The sequence below is a fragment of the Physeter macrocephalus genome, chromosome 10 (assembly GCF_002837175.3).
Source record: "Physeter macrocephalus isolate SW-GA chromosome 10, ASM283717v5, whole genome shotgun sequence".
In the NCBI taxonomy this organism is placed as follows: Eukaryota; Metazoa; Chordata; class Mammalia; order Artiodactyla; family Physeteridae; genus Physeter; species Physeter macrocephalus.
The window spans coordinates 35,692,072-35,698,170 of record NC_041223.1 but is presented as its reverse complement, the minus strand read 5'-3'; positions in this window follow the sequence as shown (position 1 = coordinate 35,698,170).

Here is a 6,099-nt window from a genome sequence, read left to right as displayed (position 1 = left end):
TTTAAAAAATAAAGGCAATCTCTTAATAGTCTGTGGATTTTAGTGTTGAAAGTAGATAAGAAGTAACATGGCTTGACAAGGAGAAAAGACAGCTTTTCTCCCAAGTCAACAAGGGTGGAAAAGTTAATTGGGGAGGTTACTGAATATTTTTTGATGAGGGGAGTGGTGTGGCAATGTGTCTTGAGATGAAAAACAGGAAAGATAAAATAAATTAATGAGAGCTGGCTTTGATCTTTTCGCTAAGGCACTGATTCCCAAAAGTGTATGCACTTCAGAATTTCCTAGTGTCTTTTTTTGCCTCCACCAGAAGCATACCTTAACCCAAGGATTCACGGGCAAGCAGTTTATTGAAAGTAGCCAGGAACACAGGTGAAGTGATACAGAGAATTGAAGGATGATTAAGCATGATACCACAGTGGGGGAAATGGAGCCTAATCCCCAGGGAAGCTCTAGACGACAGTAAAACACGTGTGCAAAATTGTCCCATCCAGGGAATGTTGAGAGCTGGAGTATATGTATTCCCACACCAGCGAGTCATTTTCCTGGCACTTCTGGCCTGCTGTGATCTCCAGCAAAGTGGGTTCAGGCAGCCCAAGATGTTGGAAGCAATCATGGTATGCATGGAAATTATGGATATTGATAGTGCCTCCTACACTGGGGAGTTTTTCAAACAAACCAGCCTGTGCCCCTCTTTTCCCTTCACCCACCACCTTGCATTCTGATTACTCTTGTATAAGGCACAATTGGGAGAGGTGCATGTAAATGTGTCTCCTTCATAAAGATGTCCCAGTGATTAATAGCCTAAACTTATTGGTTCAAGACCATACAAATTAAATGAGAAAAAGTTTCCATTGAGACTGAACAAGGCCATGGTGGGACTGGGAGACAAGGGGGGAGAGAAAAATACTCTTTAAGGTCTCCTTGGGAAATATGATTCTGAATCCACAAGAAATGAATTAAAAGATCTCTGGAGGGACTTCTCTGGTGGTCCAGTGGTTAAGACTCCGTGCTCCCAATGCAGGGGGCACGGGTTCGATCCCTGGTCAGGGAACTAAGATCCCACATGCCAAGATCCTGCACGCCGCACCACACAGCCAAAATAAAAAAATAAAAAATAAATTTAAAAAAAACACAAAAGATTCGTGGAATTGAGGTAAAAATTGCAAGAATTCATATGATTCAACATCATCTTTGACATACAGGAACATTAGGCATTCTAAGGAAAAGAAGGGGATGAGTGTAGCAGTTATCAAGGTTTATGACCTGATTTTGTAAGTTGGTGGAAGGTTAGAGTCTAGGGACTCAAAAGTGCTGGGAAAAAAGGGCAGAGTTGAAATGTTGCAAGCATGGAATTAGGCTAAATAGAAAAGTAAGAGAAGCCAAAAGGGGCTCTAATGTACTGAAAAGATACAGAAGGGGAAAGGACACCAGAGGTCTTCTTGAAGAGTAAATGCAGCAAATATGAGAGGAAACAGCAGGAGGAAAGGATTAGATAGAAGTGGAGTCTTGAGATTTAATCTTCGAAGTGGAGCAATTCAGAGCTGTAAGACTAACTGAAATGAAGTGGAGATAAAAGGTTTTGGAAATATGGAGCTTGAGAAATTATGAGGCTAGACTTTCTGATGAGTCATTTATATACATATATAACAGCAGGGGATGAAAGGAAAAAGAAAATTCTCAGCCTAGTATTAAAGGTGTGAAAGGAGATGATGTGGGATGTTTCATAACCAGGAGATGTTGCAAAAAGATTCAGAAAATGATGTGTCACATATCAAAATCATTTTGATATGTGACACAGAGACATAATCTGTCTTATTTAGTATTACCCACAACATTAGTCTTTATGATTCACACAGAAGAAATTCAACCAAGAATAAATTCTTTAATTTCAACCATTATTTTAAGATTTACTAATTGGAATAATAACTTTTTGAATTTTATAGTCAGCTCCCGTAAAGCATTTGCTCCAATATGGAAACAGTAGGTTCAGTCTTCAAACTATGAAGGCATGTCGGGAAATGATCTTTAAATTTCAATGGCTTTCAACAACCTAATTATTTCAGAATTACCAGTTAAGCAATCAATTACTAAAGTGGAGCCTGCATAACAACATGATTTCAGGACCTTTCAAGTCCTAAGAGGCCTTGTTCTAGGCACTGAAGATCAAATAGCGAACAAGATAGACATGGTTGCAGGTGTATAGGAGGAGGAGGAGGAGATGACATTGAAAGAAGAAATAGGGGTTTCTTTCTACATAAGTTTCTACATTGGTTTATTCCAAATGGCTGTGAAAAGATGAACACGAAGATTGAGATGACAAAACAAATAATTTTCCTTTCAACACCTACCTGAATTCCAAATGAATAAACTACACACAAAGTTTTACTTAATGATTTATAAACATAATAAAAGTAACTTTTTATTGAGCACCTACTATGTATCCAAGCGATTAACATGGCATTAACTAACTGGTGGCAGTACCAAAGTGGGCAATTGCTGCTTTCTGTGCAAACATGAGTTTAGCTCTCATTCTCCTACCCCCAACCAGCTTGCCACCCTTACGTCTGATATATGGAAATCCTTGCAGCACCACTCAAGGTAAGTATTGATATTATTAACTTCGTTTTATAGATGAAGAAACTGAGGTCAAATTGGTTAAATAAACTGCCAAAGAGCTCATGGCTTGTAATTGCAAAAGATATAATTTGAACCCAAATCTTGCAGGGGTTTTTCTTTATAGTGCTTCAATAATGACTACGTTTCTCCTTTGTATCCATACTGAGCTGCATATATATAAAACTCCGCCTCCATTTGGTCTCTTATACCATTTTTAGAGCTTCCTCCACCTCATTTTTTTTTTTTTTTTTTTGGCGGTACGCAGGCCTCTCACTGTTGTGACCTCTCCCGTTGCGGAGCGCAGGCTCAGCGGCCACGGCTCACGGGCCCAGCCGCTCCGCGGCATGTGGGATCTTCCCGGACCGGGGCACGAACCCGTGTCCCCTGCATCGGCAGGCGGACTCTCAACCACTGCGCCACCAGGGAAGCCCTCCACCTCATTTTTCTCCTTTCCTCAGATCTATGTCTGAGTAAGAAGAAGGAAGAGTATTTTAAGACTGGCAGTGAACATTTCTGACTGTGGCTCCATAGCCAGGCTGATGTAGAGGTAAGAAGTGAGTAGAGGGTTACAAAGTTGATATCCCCAGTACTACATTAGATATTTCTAATTCTCTATATTCTCTGTGCAGGTCCTGGGTCAATTTGTCCTCAAATCTCCTTCTTGGTCTGCTCTATTTAGCAAAAAGATAAAACTCCCATGCCAGTTTGTTTACTGCCAATGATGACTACTGTAGAGAAACTGAAGGGTGGAAGAGGAAAGCCATGGCGTTTCCACATCTCCTGGCCCGTGGTATCGTAATCGATGGCAGTTGTGTTTCCTAACGTGGCTCCAGTTCCCACCAGGTGACCCTGGCCCCTGTGCTCTCATAATGCCACCTCTGCCTTTTGTCCCTTCAGACTGAAGTGAGGAGATAATGGGTTCCTATTGTTGCCAGCCTCTAGATAGCCTCAGGGTCCTCAGGGTCCTCTGTTGGGCTTCTCAGTTTTTCATCACCTGTGTCACCATTCCTTTGCAATAAATTTCTGCTGTTTTAAATACTCAGTGGTTTTTGTTTTCATGATTAGCTCTTCACACACACCCAGTATACTTTATACTTCATTATAAGGCTCAGTGTGCATGTGAATATATATTTAATAAATGTCTTCTTAGCCAAACTCTAAGTTTCATGAGGACAGAGACCATTACTATCTCCTTTAGCTCTGAATTGCCATGATTACCATATGAGAGGTGCTGGATAATTATTTTTGAATGAACGAATGGATGAATAAGATGCGCAGTAGTTTTTCTCTCCTCAAACTATCCCAGTCACCTCCTCATTTCTTATTCTTGCTTTGGAAAAATGAGGTAAAATAACAGACAAAGCAAAGTGCTTCTTGTTCTATACTTGCTGACACTTCCTCATGTCTTTCAAGCACCTAGAAAAGTCAACTCACACACAAAAATCAAGTAACATCTGCCCAAATAATTAAAATAAGAGTGGGCTATTTGAACGTACCAAAGGACAAACTTTATGAAACTCACTTGAGAAGCTGAGAGAGAGAAAGCTTAAGGATGTAGCTTTATAGAACCAGAGGAAAACCCAGTGAGCACTGTACTAGTTTTATTTTAACATGGAACTGGTTTCTTCTTGTCATTTTTATCTGTCAAATAATTTGGATTTGAATGAGTCATACCAGTGATTCAAACAGTTTGAAACGATATTACTATTTACCAAATTTAGTAGGAAAGAGGGGAGAATTTATTTTGAAATTTCAAAAATCTTAAAAGATGTATTACTTGGTCAGAGTGCAAAGTTATGGGTAGTCTCTCCAGAAGTCACAATTTAGACAGTGTTTGTGGATTTTTCAGATCTGTTTTCATCTCAGCAGAGATCACTGTGTATCCTCCTGACATTTTTGGAGGACCTTCTATCCTCCCTTCTTTTCCTTCTTTATAAGGACAGCAGGAGGGGATCATGGTGGGAGGAGGTAAGGAGTTGTCCGTCAGTCTTTTGCTTGCCATTATTTAGAGAAAGTAACCCAGTTCCTGCAAAAATTAAGTGGCAGAAAGTGAAGCAGTACTCAAGGTAAGCAAAAATCATTTAGTCAATGTCAAAAACAGTGAGCTGAAACTGATCTTTGTGTAAAGAAATTGCACGTTAAATATCCCTCTGGAATTCAAATTCTCTTACGTCAGTGATATGTCTGAAATGCTACTCTTGGTGTTCAAGAGACAAAATGAAAAGGCAGAGGACTATGTACCTGATGAAGGAACAAGATAAAACCTCAGAAAAACAACTAATTGAAGTGGAGATAGGCAACCTTCCAGAAAAAGAATTCAGAATAATGATAGTGAAGATGACCCAGGACCTCGGAAAAAGAATGGAGGCAAAGATCGAGAAGATGCAAGAAATGCTTAAAAAATACCTAGAAGAATTAAAGAAAAAAACAACAGCGGTGAACAATATACAAACTGAAATGAAAAATGCACTAGAAAGAATCAATAGCAGAATAACTGAGGCAGAAGAACAGATAAGTGACCGGGAAGATAAAATAGTGGAAATAACTGTCACAGAGCAGAATAAAGAGTGAAAAGAATTGAGGACAGTCTCAGAGATCTCTGGGACAACATTAAATGCACCAACATTTGAATTATAGGGGTCCCATAAGAAGAGAAAAAGAAAGGGTCTGAGAAAATATTTGAAGAGATTATAGTTGAAAACTTCCCTAACATGGCAAAGGAAATAGTCAATCAAGTCCAGGAAGCTCAGAGAGTCCCATACAGGATAAATCCAAGGAGAAACATGCCAAGACACATATTAATCAAACTATCAAAAATTAAATTCAAAGAAAAAATGTTAAAAGCAGCAAGGGAAAAGCAACAAATAACATACAAGGGAATCCCCATAAGGTTAACAGCTGATCTTTCAGCAGAAACACTGCAAGCCACAAGGGAGTGGCAGGACATATTTAAAGTGATGAAAGGGAAAACCCTACACCAAGATGACTCTACCCAGCAAAGATCTCATTTAGATTTGACGGAGAAATTAAAACCTCTACAGACAAGCAAAAGCTAAGAGAATTCATCACCACCAAACCGAAGATATAACATTTGTAAATATTTATGCACTCAACATAGGAGCACCTCAATACATAAGGCAAATGCTAACAGCCATAAAAGGGGAAATTGACAGTAACACAATCATAGTAGGGGACTTTAACACCTCACTTTCACCAATGGATAGATCATCCAAAATGAAATTTAATAAGGAAACACAAGCTTTAAAAGGCACGTTAGACCAGATAGACTTAATTGATATTTATAGGACATTCCATCCAAAAACAGCAGACTACACTTTCTTCTCAAGTGCTCATGGAACACTGTCCAGGATAGATCATATCTTGGGTCACAAATCAAGCCTTGGTAAATTTAAGAAAATTGAAATAGTATCAAGTATCTTTTCCGACCACAATGCTATGAGACTAGATATCAATTACAGGAAA